Source organism: Caretta caretta, chromosome 8 (assembly GCF_965140235.1).
Source record: "Caretta caretta isolate rCarCar2 chromosome 8, rCarCar1.hap1, whole genome shotgun sequence".
NCBI lineage: Eukaryota > Metazoa > Chordata > Testudines > Cheloniidae > Caretta > Caretta caretta.
In genome coordinates, this window is record NC_134213.1 from 58,310,433 (window position 1) to 58,326,624 (window position 16,192).

General features: G+C 40.2%; 1 long non-coding RNA gene and 1 pseudogene across 1 annotated transcript in view; both read left to right on the forward strand.

Annotated features, from left to right (window-relative positions):
- LOC125641004 (uncharacterized) overlaps positions 1-16,192 on the forward strand; it is a 392,392-nt gene that overhangs the window by 356,482 nt on the left and 19,718 nt on the right. The gene's annotated exons all lie outside the window — the stretch shown is intronic.
- On the forward strand, positions 12,399-13,401 carry LOC125641308 (iron-sulfur cluster assembly enzyme ISCU-like; annotated as a pseudogene).

Below are 16,192 nucleotides of genomic sequence, written 5' to 3' on the forward strand. Positions count from 1 at the left end.
TGGAAGCCATCATATATTTTAACATTCTTTTAACGGATGCATGAACTCATTATCCTTGCTTTTTAGTTAAAGCATATGTAGCTTGGGTATTGGTCTATTAATCATGAGAACCCAAAGGCCTGTCTTGATTTAAGAACCCTGAACTCTCCATTAAACTAACTTCTATCTGTCAGTCATTACATTAATGATATGATTAATGTACACACAAACTATGTTAAAGTAACGTTAAAGGATCTGATTTAAACCGAGGAAAGAGAGAACATTCATAAGGAAGATTTCTGCTTTGCTCTCTGCTCACAGATGATTTCCTATGTAATGCAAATATTCTACTGTAATGGGAAAAAAATAAAGCCAAGAAAAATCCACAAATGGTCAATATTGTGTCATTCCTATAGCATACAGCTCATTATTACAAAGATGTATACACATAATTAGAAATCAGTGCATTAAGTGGTTATAACTCATTCAAAATCCAAATTCAGTGTAGAATTAAGGTTGGAAAATTAAGCATAAAAATACAGGAAATTCCTAAAAAAGCTAAGTTTTCTATGGAAATATTAAAACAAGCTATGTAAATTTACTGCACACATTTAACAGCACAAATGAATATGCTAGGGATATATTATACAAGGAAAGCAGGAATAGAAAGTACTACATAAGGTTACACTTTACAGTCAACATGGCTAAGTTAACATTATTGTAGACCAGGTACCAGCATATTTAGCCCACGCTAAATGGATGTGATTCCACAGAAGCCAGCTTTGAGTTTCTCAATTTTTGGGCATACTTGTTTTCTGAATCTGAATATTGCAATAAACACCGGTTCATGATCAATAGAGTAAATTGTTCTGGAGGAGGGGTAAGAGAGAGTATATTCAAAGAGGGCTGTGCAAACAATGTAAATTCAAATGTTAGAAAACTGAACAGATTTTCTTCAAACTTAAAGAGTTTCTCCTTTGTCAAGTGAAGACTTCAATATGGAAGCCAAATATGAAGTTTATAGTATCAGCTGTATTTGAGTTGTGCAAATTCTACAATTTAAATCCAACTATACAAATATATTTTTCGCTTCTTGGCCAAGACTTACCCCAATACAGCTTTTCATCCAAAGCTCTCAAAGCACTTTAAATACGCTAATTAAACTTACAACATTCTGCCGAGAAAGGTGTGGTGTTCATCAGTTTAAAACCATAAATCTAAAAGTATGGAAACTAGATAAATGCTGTCTTCTTAGTGATAAACATTATTGTATACACTATGCATGTGTAAATGAGGAATAAAAAGATTAAGGCATTGATGTGCTCAGTGTTGCAACACCTAACTGATTTAGGAGCGTAAGCTTCATTTTCAGAAGTCATTTGGGCACTTAGAAGCCTAAATCCCAATGGAATTTTGTCTCAAGTGCCTAAATCTCCTTTGAAATGAAATGTAGGCTCCTGATCAGTTCGGCATTGAAACACTGACTGCAGCATAAGAAGATAAGAACAGCCATGCTGGGTCAGACTGAAGGCCCATCTAGCCCAATATCCTGTCTTCCGACAGTGGCCAATGCCAGATGCCCCAGAGGGTAATCATCAAGTGACCCATTTCCTGTTGCCCATTTCCAGCTTCCGGCAAACAGAGGCTAGGGATGCTATTCATGGACCTATCCTGCATGAATTTATCTAGTTCTTTTTTGAACCCTCTTATAGTCTTGACCTTCACAATAACTTCTGGCAAGGAATTCCACAGGTTGACTGTGCATTGTGGGGGGGGAGAAAAACTTCCTTTTGTTTGTTTTTAAAACTCCTGCCTATTAATTTCATTTTGTGACCCCCTAGTTCTTGTGTTATGAGGAGTAAATAGCACTTCCTTATTTACTTTCTCCACACGAGTCATGATTTTATAGACCTCAATCATAACCCTCCCCCCTTAATCATCTCTTTTTTTCAAGCTGAAAAATCCCAGTCTTATTAATTTATCCTTATACAGAAGCTGTTCCATACCCCTAAAAAAATTTGTTGCACTTTTCTGAGCCTTTTCCAGTTCCAATATATATCTTTTTCTGAGATGGAGTGATCACATCTGCATTCAGTATTCAAGATGTTGGCGTACCATGGATTTATATAAGCAATATGATATTTTCTGTCCTATCTATCCCTTTCTTAATGATTCCCAACATTCTGTTCACTTTTTTGACTGCTGCTGCACATTGACTGGATGCTTAAATACCTTGGACAAATCACTTAGGAACAGATTTTTAAAAGGCTAGTGTGTGAGTGAATGGAGAGCCAAGTACAGAACCTAACAGCCTTGGGGCTGAAGTCCTGGTCCACTGAAATCAGTAGCAAAACTCCTATTGATTTCAGTAGAGTCTGAAGGTCACTCATGAATTCTAGTTCTATACTCTCTACGTATAGATCCATGGTTAAGTAGTATTTATCTGTCTGATTCCTGTCAATCTCAGAGAGACGGAGGTATTAGCAAGTTTGTGGCAGAAGTATCTTTAGAACTGGACTGAGACTACTAAACAATCAGCACTGGATTTGGTTATATAGAGGTGAGATATCAACATTCATCCAGTTCCTTGAACTGTACTGTGACATACTATACCTTGGGGGAACGTCTTGTAACCCCCATATTCCTCATTTTTATATAATTGTGATCTTACATATAAAGCATGCCTTGTAAGGTATAAGGAGAGAGGTTATGCTCTGCTAAAAGTCATTTCTCTATCCATATATATATATCATTAATGCATATGAAGTTATGAGAGTTGTGCTGTATGGTGGTCACTAAAACATGCTGTAAATTGGGGAATCAGCCAGGTATTAACTCCCCAGAGGCAACAGCAAAGAAAGTAACCAACACCTGGGCAAGGTGTTAAACAACCCATCAACAAGCATTGTCCAGCAAGGAGCTAAAATTAAGTGACTCACCTGCATGAGGCCACACCAAGGGAATTGCTTGACCTTGGCTGGAGACTCAGTAATGCTCCCAGACATGCCTGGACATATCTGAGGGTATAAAACAGATACAATGGCCACATGCTGGACTTTTCTCCTTCACCCACCTACACTTCAAGCAACAAGGACACCCTGAAGACTGCAAATGAGGGGACTGGCCCAGATTACAAGGGTGAAATCTATGTACTATGAACTGCAATATCCAGTGAGGTGAGAAAAACAGTTTAGTCTAGGTGTTGCCCAGTCTAGTAGGGTTGAGAGTTTAGACTGCATGCTTACATTTTATTTTTATTTTTGGTAACTAACTCAGGCAAAAAGTCAATCACTTAATATTGCTTAAAATCTCTCGTTTGTAGTCAATACATTTGTTTAACTGTTTATCTTTACCAGTGAATTTGCTTGAAGTGTATAGTAAATCTGCTCAGGTTTTGCAAAGGCTGGTGTATATCCACTTTCCATTGATGAAGTGATGAACCAATTAATAAATCTGCATTTCTCGTATTGAGCAGTGTAAGACTATATATTCCGGAGGTGCAAGGCTGGGACCTGGGGGGATTTGGCTGGTGCCTTTCCCTGTGTGATTCCTGAGTGTCTCTGGGAGCATTCATGCAATCTGTCTGGGTGTGGGGCTCCACATACAATTGTGCTGAGTAATAACAATGCCTGAAGGGGTTTGCTGCTGGTCACTAGCAAGGCATTGTGTGAGAGACAGCCCAGGCTGGAGAGAATTAAGGGGGTACAGTCCCAGTCTGCACCCTGGGGATTCTGTCACACATCCCATCCCTCCTAGAATCTTCCTTTAAATAGTTCTATCCATTTTTTCTCCATCCTGTGGAAGTATATAAAGGAAATTTGGATGCAGGCCTCTGAAATGAGCAGGAGTCGAGGCTAACTCTAGCTTTAATAACATGAGATTTGTAGAAGCAGGAATTCTGCGAAGCGAGTGAGAAAAGAACTGTGAGAGAGGCTGTTGTGACCTTGTATTAGATAAGAATAGAATGTAGACTATAAGAGAAATTGGTGAGAAAAATAAGATATCATGAAGGAATATGTATAAACAATATGCAGCTGTTGCTCATTATTGTCTGTAATAAAGGTATAAATGCTTGCACTAATTGTTTATCTTTAGAAAGACCTGCCTAGGTAGGGGAAACCCTGTGGCCTAGTGTGCACTCTCCCTCTGTGCAACTGCTTGAGAAAACAAAGTGTATCTGACTTGCTGCACCCAACCTGAAGAGTGAGAACTGTGTTTTTCTCTGACAATCCTAAAATACAAGGGTCCAATCTTGTGCGCGCGCACACACACATTCTGTACTCACATGAGCAGCTCATTTATTTCACAGGGAATCATGGGGCTGTTTGCATGAGCCAAGGTTCCTGGATCTGGCCTCAAATCAACACACTGGTGTAGACTCCTATACAGCATGTGCTTAACTTTAAATGCTTAAGTAGTTCTACTGACTCCAAACTTTAAGCACATGCTGCAGTGCACTACAGGATCTAGGTCATAAAAGTTCTAACAAATATCCTTTATTCTTTGGGTTTTTTATTGTACATTGTTTCATATTTTAATTTATAAGAGAATTCATATAAATCATGCAGAATCAATATCAGGCTTCATTGAAGTTCAGTAATAGGAAATTTATTTTAAATGCTGTATTGATTTGTCTATTGCAATCTGAAACTTATAAATTGTTCACAAATTCTAGTGCATTAATTAGGACTGCTCTTAAGACCTTATCCCTGCCCTTACCCTCGTAACATTTTAGTTAAGAAAACCTTCTACAAAAATGGCTTGTTCACTGAAAAGTATTGTCTAAAGGGCAATTAAAATATAGTTAAATATTAAGCACTACTTTATTAAAATGACATACTCAACTATTTTATCAATATAAAACAGGATTTGGGTCTGTATTGGGAAATTGGATTTAGAACTCGGTAAAGAAATTTCTATGGAACTTTATTCTGTTGGATATGAATTTCTACCTAATTAAAACACTTTGCAAGATTGAGTTGATTTTCATTGGAATTTTGTTTCAGAAGAAAACTAGGAAAATGTTCTGACAATGCTGAAACACTCCAGTTTCAGAATTAAATGTTTTGATTTTTAATTTGAGGATTTATTTTTTTTTATTTTTATATTATTAGTGAGCAAAAAAGGCCTGCAAACATAAAATGTACTCTTTTGTAATCTTGATCCATTTTATGTGACTGGGGCCAGGGAACAAATACCAGTTTCTTACTAGCACTCCTGGATGTCATACCTATATACAATATCTAAGCATGTATACCACCCTTATCAGTGTAGGGTGTGTGCTCATGTGGTGGTATGTGGAAAATGCACATTGTGCTGTAAGACCTGATTCTGCCACCTTGGCTTTCAGAAGTACTGAGCACCTACTATTTCCCTTGATTCCAGTTAGAATTGTAGATGGTCTGGAGTTCTTTACATCAGACCAAGGGGGTGGGGGTCTCAAGTGATAACCATTGAAAAATCTGGCCCAAGAAGCTTGCCCATGATCACAGAGGAAATCTGTTTTTAAAAGTGCAAGTAGAAGAAACTCTATGGGAAAGCTGGGAACTGAGACTAGGTCTCTGATACTATTTTACTAAATTCCCAATATTTCCAGTATCTTCTCTAGAAGAGTTAGAGACATGGAGACTTGTCATAATTTTTAGATGTGTCTGCTATTTTCAAATAGATTTAAATGTTTTTAAAAGGAAGTTGAACTATGAGTGCACTATCTGCAGCTTAATAATCTGCATATGATGATCCTGCAAAAAGTATGATAATCTGAGGTATGTATAAAATGGACTAATGTGAACTGAGCAAGAACTCCAGCATATGTACAATTGCTTTATGATTATTTTCTTGTTATGCAAAGTCAGTGCTCAGGCCACTGCAGATATTTAGAATTTGAATTTCTGTAATCAGAATATATAACACAAAGTGTTTGCAATATAATGATAACATTATAAAGTTTGAACTAAAGAAAAACCTTTTGTGAACTTTACTTAAGGGGCATGATTTTTAGTACAATCAATTATTGTAATCTCAGTCTCTTAAATAAATCCTAGCCTTCTATTGTCTGATTAGCTTTGAAGTAATTCATTTCATCTAGTTGAGGGTTTGGCTGCTCTTTAATTCTAGTATTTGCTTCAACCTTTGCTGAATTGTAGACTATTCAGGTCTTTAGTTTAAGATCTTCTTGCAGGAAACATAGTGTATAATAAGTAAATGATTTACTTATAAAATGTGCTGATGAAATGCTAAGTGTGTATTAAGGCTATGGATACATTAATTAAATAAAAGAGAACTGACTCAATCAATTAAAGGGCTCTAAATCTTCATCCCAGAAAAGAATCCCAAACCCCACCCCAAGCAAAAGCCTCTGAATAGACAGACCTTGCAGCATGCCTAAAAATCAATAAACTTGAATTTTGTTGGACCAGTGAGGTAAAATGAACCCCAAAGCACAGGCACTTGTTGCATATATGTTGCCCACAGTTTCCTGATAATTTAACACAGGAGCAGTTAATTTTCCCACCTCAAGATTTGTAGGGAAAACTCACAGGCTCAGATGCAGAGAATTGCAAAGAACATTGTACTTTCCATTATGAAACTCTTCATGGATGTGAGTGATCAAGTGGTCATCTGGGGGGATGCCCTCCAACAATCCCCAGCTGGTCTATTTCCTTTCACAGAAATCCTCCTTCACACACAAACACTTTCTTGTGCCTAACTCTGATGTACATAGTGACCCTTCAGCTCTTCCTCTGTATTGCCCCTCCCAGAATTGGCCACAAATCTTCCTTCCTGACTGCAATCCCTCTTCATCTTGTCGTCTTTCATCCATCTCACCTTTACGCTTTCCCCTTACACCTAGCTGTACCCAATTTTTTTCTCCCACATTTAGAGGTTTTCTCCCATACAGTCCCCTGCCCCACCCCAAAAATATCCATACTACTCTCTCTCTCTTCTTCCCCACAATGGCTCCATTGAGGAGAGGAGAGGTGATTGGCTTCCTGGCTGTCTAATGGACAATTTACAGGGGAAAGCCCATCACTTCACTATATACCTGATGACTGCAAGATTCTGGTGGGGATGTGCAATATAAGGGAACAACAGATACATATGTCATGTGATTTGCATAACACTTGCCACGTCTGGAGATATCCTTAAAAGTCGGGATGCCTATCTCAATGCCAGGAGCTTACAAACTTAGCAATGAGATCTCACAAGAACAGTCAGTCAGGGGATCATCATACCTCCTGCTTTCACTGGTGAGGAAGTAGTTCTAGGGCTCTGTTGCCAAAGAGTTTCACACATGCCTTCCTCCCTCCCCCAAAGCAATTCTTTTACAAAGAAACCTCCATTTAGCAATGCATCCTCAGGAAATGAACAACCTGTCCAAGCTGGAATTCCTGCTAGCTATGAGAGTCTGTAATTCAAAGGGACCTAAATCAGATAATTCAGAAAGAAAGAAAAACTTCCTTCCAACCCTGAAAGTTTTCTATTGGCAGCAGTTTACTTCACGACTGCCTAGACAACAATGATCTACTTGTATACTTCATGTCTCCTATTTTATAGATTGCTTCTGCATCATTTAAATCTTTCCCATCCATAGATAACTTGAGCTCCACAGGCAATTATAAAGTATGATTTCTGACTCATAGTTAACACTCTTATGACAAAAAGTAAACTGCCTAAACAGTTTGGAAATCCACTAATGATATGACCTATTCCATTTGCACAATAGTTAGGAACACCTTAGATTTTTCTGTATCTTTCATAGATAAGTATGATCTATTAGCTGGTGGACTGGAGATTTTAGTTGTAAATTATATATGTGACAATTTTGGTTTCAAAAGGCCAGGTTTTCAAATGCTCAGCACCAACAACTGGGGCCAAAATTTTTAAAAAAAATCACCTTTTATTTAGCAGACTTTAATAAGAACCATTCCCCCTCCCCCCCAATAATTCAGCATTCAGCAGCTCCCATTGTGATACTTTTGGCCAGGTTTTTCAAAAGAGTTCAGCATCCAATATGCTTAAATCTTTTGAAAATCTGGTCACTTATTTTGGTGCTTAAATGGAAGCCGAGATCTCTTGAGAATCCATCTGCCTAATGGTGCACATTAAGGATGATAATTTTAAAGCGGGGAGGGGGGATGCATTTCTAGCAATGGAAGATTTACTAGGAGTGGATTCTACAGGTACTAACATTTAGGAGAGAGTACAGTCCAGTGATATCCTGTCAGTAACAGAAAAGAGAGAGAAAGGAACTCCTAGCACTTTTAGATCCTGGACCTGATCCTTTACTCTGTTACAGAGGTTTTACAGTGATGTAGCTCACTGGAGTCACTGGAACTATATTGGAATAAGGGAATGGTGCACCAGGAAACCTGTCTTTTGACAAGAAGGTGTGAGTAACAGAAGGGGGGGAATTTCCCCCTACTAATTTCCCTGTACTAATTTCCCCCTAATGTTACTCTGACCTTCTTGTCAACTGTTTGAAAATGGGCCACCCTCATTATCACTACAAAAGTGATTTTTCCTCCCTTGGTATTGTACTGTTAATTGAATTGTCTCATTAGCACTGACTCCCCCCCCCACACACACACACTTGGTAAGGCAACTCCCATCTTTGCATGTACTGTTTATATATACCTGCTACTGTATTTTCCACTCCATGCATCTGATGAAGTTTTCGCCCACAAAAGCTTATGCCCAAATAAATTTGTTAGTCTCAAAAGTGCCATAAGGGCTCCTCATTGTTTTTTTCAGTTTATTCTGTTGTTCCTCTTTACAAAATGACATAATTTGTTAACAACCCTACAGGACCTGGCATTATAAGATTGTACAACGTGGTCTATGTAAATAAAGATTAGATGCTATTATGGAAAATTGCTATTTACTATAAATATTACATGTATGGATTCAGTAAATAAAGCAGGCAGATGACTGATGCAGTGAGGGAATGGGAATATGATTGAATAAGTTGTCAGAAGAAATTAACCATTTCTGTCATGGCCATCACTTTCTGAAACAATCACCTAGTAAATTCCTTCTAGCTCTTCAGCTGTTACATGTCATAGCTGGTGATGGGCCTGAACCAACTCCCTGAATCTCAATGCCACCACATATTGAAAGTTCAGATCAGGATCCAAACTTCTCCGTTAACTGTTCTGCATCATGACCACAGCCAGTAAATCAAACACTCCTGAACTTTGGGAGACTTTCGATCTGATTCAGACTTTGTAACTTGGACTCATCATTAGAAATGAACATAGACCATGCAAGAAGGAGGTGGGAGAGGATATAATGGTGAATTTTTAAGCTCCAACTTATTCTGCTTTTCATTGTATAAAAATGTCACAAGGGTGAGATTGGTTGATGGTATTTTTGTTTGTTTTTTTGTTTTGTTTTGATTCACTGGCTTCAGTCACAAAGTATATATAAAGATTCCTTTACATTAAATAAATGAAAACACACCAGTTTGAAGGCTTGGAAAAATAGCTTCTTTATGCAGAATGGGAGTTACTGCTTTGGATTCTCTGAGGCTAAAATGTGCTCTTTCTCCCCACACCCCCTGCTCCCCCACTTGATGGGCATAAAAACAACTGCTTTCTTGGTAGAGTGTTCTGAAATAGTCAACCCCCAGGTCTGCCCATCTCTAAATTAGGAAGGATCAATAGAAGTAATACATCAAAACAGGAGAGGCAAACCACATTGTGCAGCTCATCTTGAATAAGATGATTCCCCCTGCCCCTGCATGGATGAGTGCAAATCCCAGGGAATCCTATAAAGAATTTAAAGCAGGTAAATATTCTGAACTCACATTCTATCTTCTGTATTAGTGGTGGTAAGTTCATGTTAATAGCTTTCATTGCATTGTTCATGTTTTAAACATGATGTATGGGGAAATGATCATTACCTGTCATTCTGAATATTTCCAGAGGACATAGTAATTTCTGTCAATTACTTTACAGCCAGCTTTTGGAACTGTGTTCTGTATATATGTATTTGGTATTGTCAAGATGACGCCAGAATGCTTGAGTGATGTCTTCTTTGGGAGCAGCTAAATATTAACTATCATTAACTGTATAGAAAACAAAATCATTGAGAAGAAATTCTTTGACTCATATCGCCTATCATAACCAGAGATGTATGATCTACCTCTCTACATTCGGATGGTACAAATATGAAGTACCTCTGGCCAAGCTTTGAGAATCAAGGAATGTGTTAGAACTGCTGGGTGGTAATCTGTGTTCGCTGTTAATAAATAAATAAACAAATAAATAAATGTTGGAGTCCACAGAACTGGAGTTAGGATTTTTTTTTTTTTGTATTTAAAATAAATAAGTCTGGAATTTCAAATGAGACTAAAGGAATTAGGTGGCCAAATCCCCTAGAATTTCAATGAGTCTTCGGTACTCAATTTTACCTTAGAAAAGTCACAAAAGATACTTTCCGGTAAATAAAAAGAAATACAGAAACCCGGAATCAGTGACATTTAAAACATTTTCCCCAAGTTGTTTTGAGTATTTTCTTCAAGCTTTATTTTTTATTCCTTTCATAAAAAGTTCTACTCAGACATCTCATTTTTACCACTGAGCTTCAGGAGTGCGCTGTTAGTTCCATTAGCTTTGCTGTTAGCTTCTGTTGTAGGAATTCAGATTCTTTCAGAAAAATGCTAATGGTATCTTGGCACTTGTACCCTTTTGGTTAAGTAACTGGAAGCTTAATTGGGGTGGTTTCCCTTTCTTCTTCTTCTTCTTTTTTTTTTTTTGCATTTCAGTTACTATACAAATGCAAGCCAAATGCATTTATATATAAACAAATACATATGCCACAGGAGCGTGTAAAATAGTAACAGCTTTTATATACTGAAGTTATTTTTGACAATGGTAAAAATGTATTTATACAATATGCTCAACTAAATCTCTTTTAAAAAACAACTCTAATGCAATTGGAACTATGTTTCCCCAATTCAACAAAAATTAACCTGCTACTACAAGATCAGTTTGGTACAAAACTTTTCAAAAGTATAGCCTACCTAAGATTGAGTACCGTTTGTTTCATATTTCAGATAAAACATTACAACCAATTTCATTGACATGTATTCCCTTTTTGTGCATCTTGTGTCTTAAAAATTCTACCTACTGCTGTCACTCTGACAACCAATTCAATTTCATTTTGCAGCTGTTTCCCGGGTAACCCAAACAGCTATGGGGGGGAAAAAAGGAATATAATAGAAAGAAACCAAGAAGTCGGCAGCCTTTCCACTTTGTTTCAGATGCATCCCAAGTGTGAAACCCATTACCAAAGATAAAGGTACAGAAAACTACTGTATTATACCCAATGGGTCAAATTCTGACTGGTGATACCCAGAGGTGCACACCAGAAAGCCTGTTTGAAAACATGCTGGAAGTTGGTTTTCTTGCTTGGTTCCAATTCAGAAAAACTGCCCTAAAGCTGCTCTACCACTGATATAGGAGAGGAGCATAACAGAATGCAGCCACTGCCCAAGCAAAAGTAGAACAGTGTGCACGTACTGTATCATAGCTGTTTGTACACATACACCTTTCTAAGTACTTCTATGAACCACCCTCTGTCTCCACCATTACATCTGAGCACTTCATAATCATTAATGTATTAAAGCTATTCAGAATATTTTTTCCCTTGAATTTTGATAGAAAAATTTGAGTGGAAATTTTCAGTTTTTGGTTAAACTTTTCATTTTCTGAGTTTGATGTTTGTTGGTGAGAAGGTAAAATCCTCTGTAGAAATCAGACATTTTTCATGGGGGCAGAGGAGGGAAGTACTCATGTTGTACTCATATCAACTCAGGGTAACAGTGGCAGACTCAGGCTCACAGTTGTTTAGTTCTGTGCTAATATGAGAGTTATAAAGAACAAAAACTTGCCAGACACTTTCAAAGAGATTGCCATAGGGAGTTTTTTAAAAAAAGGATAGAGAGCAGGACTACAGTCGAAACTCAGATTTCTACACTAATGTAACATCCATCATATATGGCCAGATCATTATTTAACTCTGTTTGGGGGTGAAGAAGGCTAAAAAACATTTTAAATAGCTACAGTGAAAGGACTTCATTTTTTTTCCTTTTGATTTTTGTATCCTGAACATACAAATAACTAGCTGTGTAGGCCAGCTAAAGGCAAAAAATATCACTTCAGTGTGCTTGTGCCAAGGTTTGAACCAAACAAGTAATAATGGTAAATCTACCAGACATTTAAAAAGTGTTAACCTTTTTTTTCTTAATTAAGGGGAATCAGTTCACTGTGAAATGCTATATCACACATTCCATTGAATTTTTCATATCAAATAAGAAGCCTGCAGAATGGGGATCAATGACCTGAGGTATTACAATACAGAACAGATAACATTAGGGACGGACAAATGAAGACAAAAGTTTTCTCTTCATGGCTATGCTTGTAACTGATGTCCCGTTGGATTTAATTGTACAGGGCCTGATACAAAGCCCACTGAAGTCAGAGGGAGTCTTTACATTGACTTCAGTAGGCTTTGGATAGGTCCGTGGTGAAAACTCATGACTTAACCTCAAAGGGTTGAAGTTTGGGTTTGGATAAGGACACACAGGTTTGAAAGTTTATCTGAAGACTATTTATGTCTCTTAGGCCTGTAAACTTTGGCCATCTGTAAACTCATTACCCTAAGCCCTATAGGACAGGGAGTCTGGGTAAGATTCTGATCCTGTCCCCGTACACCAAGTAAAAGAGGCATAGCTGTGAAAAGGGGCCCTGAAAGCCCTGTATGCAGGTGTAGGAAAAATCTCCCCAGCAATCACTATAGAAGACAGCCATAAAGCTGCCTCCCAAGGACCTGCCACCCCTCAAAGCCCTGGTGTAGGGGGTATGATGGAGACCAGGTGAAGGAGAGGCATGTGAAGGGTGAGGCTGCAAAACAGCACACCGGCTCCTCCGGCACAAGATGGTGGTGCTGAGAGCTGGACTGGGGTGGCACCCCTGGAGCTGGCAGGTTCTACAATGGGGTATCATGAGGAAGTAGGGGATCACTAGGGGAATCCTAGAAATATGGGCTCCCTTGATAACACTGGTAAGAATATTTGGTACTGGATAAGTGGGTGCTCCTGCTTGTGGAGCTGTGATGAAACTACAGGCTGAAGTGGACAAAAAACAGAAAAAAAATGTTGATACAAGATTCAAAACATTTGACTATGGATAGGCAAGTGTCTCAAGCTCACTGGCCATGGAGTGGATTAAAGGAAAAACTGTTGATAAAGACTTGACTATCAGGAATTTTGATATCGCTAAAGAACTCTGCCATCTTCCAGTTAAACTACTCTGCTCTATGCTGGCTAAAGATGAAATCAAGGTTGCCTTGACAGATTATAAATTGAAACAGGATCCTAAGAAAGAACAGCCAGAGAAGAAAGCAGCCAAAGCCTAAATTTAATGTATGAGAGTATAAAGTTTGCTCTCTCATGCCACTTAAATTTGCAGTGCAATGACTTTCGAGATGGGAATCAGTGCACTAATAAATGAAGCTATAGGATATGCACATAAGATAAGTACAATATTCCACTGTTCCAAGTGTATTAAACCACTGTTGTCATGCTCAAATTATTGGATCCTCCTCTTCAGCTTATTTCAGCACAGACTACTCTCCTGTCTTGATTTCATATGACCTGAATGGGTGAGGCAAGCAAGTACTGAGTTCTGAGTGTGACCATTTTCGGCAAAGAAGGCTGCCATAATACCATATCTTTAGAAAGTTCAGCACTGTCCTCCATGAAGTTAAGAGCCATGTGACAGAGTGCTGGCTTGAAAAGCCTGAGCCAGTCTTCTGTCACACCAGCTCCAATCAGAAAAGGGGTATTGGAGCTGGCTGAGTAAGCCCAGGCCTAAGCGGTAAACGGGGGAACAGCTGCTGGCCTTGTTAGCCAGGGCTACGTACAGGCTGTCAGGAAGAAAGCCGGGGGAGAGGAAAGGGAGGAGCCAGGGAGTTAGAGGCTACTTTCCCCTGCTGCTGCAGAAGCTGCCAGTCCCTGAGGCTGAGAGCCTGACACTGTCTGTAGCTACAAGGTGGTGGGAACTTGTAGTGTAAATAAATTGCACTAAAGCAGAGGTCTCTAGCTGGCTTGTGGGTGCAGAATTGGCCAAAGATAAAGGGGCCCACTGGCACCCTGTTACTTGTGGCGGCTTGTCTGGTATCCTGAACCAATGGACGTGGTTGGCAGCCCAGAGATGGACAGGACCCTGCAATGGCTCATCAAACACCAGGAGCAGATGCAGAAGGTGCTGCAAGGCTTCCAGCAGTCCCACCAGGCCAAGAGATAGGCCTTGCTAACCTTGCAGGCAGGACAGCAGAGAAGCCTACAGGACTTTGTAAGAGACCAGGCCAGCGTGCAGCAGCAACTCCTGCAACAAATGGTGAGTCCTGTGGTAGGGGATGGCACCTGGCTGCCAGGCTTGGGACTCTGTAAAGTGGTCTTGGCAGATGACCCGGATGCCTTTCTCGGTATGTTTGTGTGGAGCCATGGGCGCAAGATGGAATAGGGCAACCTGGGCGCTATGGCTGGCTCCCTACTGGTGGGAGAAACTTAAGTGGCCTTCATGGCCTTGAGTGAGGAACAGGCCTGGAATTATGAGATGGTGAGGGCGGCCATCCTAGACTGTGTGGGCCTGTTGGCAGAGAAATACTGCTAAAAGTTCCGGTCAGCCCAATGGATGGGGGCTGTGTGGCCCAGAACCTGATGGACTGGGCCACCTATTGGCTGAGGCCCGAGGTGCAAACAGTAGGGGAGATAATGGACGCCGTTGTCCTAGAACAATTGCTGCAGGGCCTCCCTGAGGATAACAGAGTCTGAGTCAGGCGACATCAGCCAAGTATGGTCGATGCAGCAGTCAAGCTGACCAAGGAGTACACGGTGGCAGATGTTCCCCGAAGGGAGGGCTGACCTTACAAAGACAAAGAACCTTAGACTTGAATGGAAACATGAGAACCTTAGACAACAGAACCCGGATAGAGCAGAGTAGAGGTAGGGAGGTATGGGGGAGATGGCCAGCCCAAGCCCCATAGAGGGAGAAAAGGGGCAACTGGAACTCCCTACAATGCATCTCCCAGAGAAGAAATGGGGAGTCCAGTTGGTGGCTTGGGAGAACCCTATGCCTGATGTGTCCAGCAGGAGGTCAGGATTGGCCTCGACCCCCTACAGGAAGGAAAGGGGATAAAGGAGAAGGGACGCCTGCAGGGGTGCAATATTTCTGAGGATCTGTGGGTGGTGGCAGAGCTATGGGGACATCCACCTTCCGACCAGTGTACTTTTTGCGGGTGGGGATGAAGGAACCCCCAGGAGATGAGGCAGGTAATCCCTCGAAAGAGGGGGAGAGGCTTCCCCGGAAGAACCCCACCGGATGGGAGCGGAGAGGCCAAGGAAGCACAAACCTGGAGGCCTATAAGGGGGGAGGTGTGTGACAGGGTGATTGCTGGGAAACCCTGGGCCAGATTTCTGCCACGCCCTCTCCAATCAGAAAAGGTGTATTGGAGCTGGCTGAGTAAGCCCAGGCCTAAGTGGCAAATAGGGAACAGCTGCTGGCCTCATTAGCCAAGGGCTACATAAAGGATGGCAGGAAAGAAGTTGTGGTACGCTCCTCTGCTGGTTGCAGAAGCTAGTAGTCCCTGAGGCTGTGGGAACTTGTACAGTAAATAAAGAGCATGAGTGATTGTACCAAAGCAGAGGTACTCTGGCTGGTTTGTGGGCACAGAAGTGGCTGAAGATAGAGGGCCCACCTGCACCCTGTTACAAGGCCCTTCCACATATGCGCTCCAGTTCAGCCCTGTTACAAGACCCTTCCACATATGTGCTCCACATGTACTTAGCTTTAACTCCTTTCTTTGTTTAAACGGAACTTTAAATGGTAGTTGAAGGCTCTCAGCAACTTAAAGGATCTTGGTATTAGTGTATGGCAGTGGTTTTATGGAGTACAATGGATGTATATGCAAACACAGCTGGGCAAAATTTTTTTTGTCCAAAACTTTTTCAGCTAAAAAATGCAGATTTGGATTTGGGTCAATTAATATATTTTGTGAATTTATGCTGAATTTGCGAAATTGTTTCAGTCCCTCCCTCATTCTTCCTCTTTCTCTCCACTTGCCCCTCCCTCGTCCATGTTTGACATTTACTTCCATTTTTTAAAAAGGTGGTAATGACCCAAATGTGACCCAAAATGAATCTTTT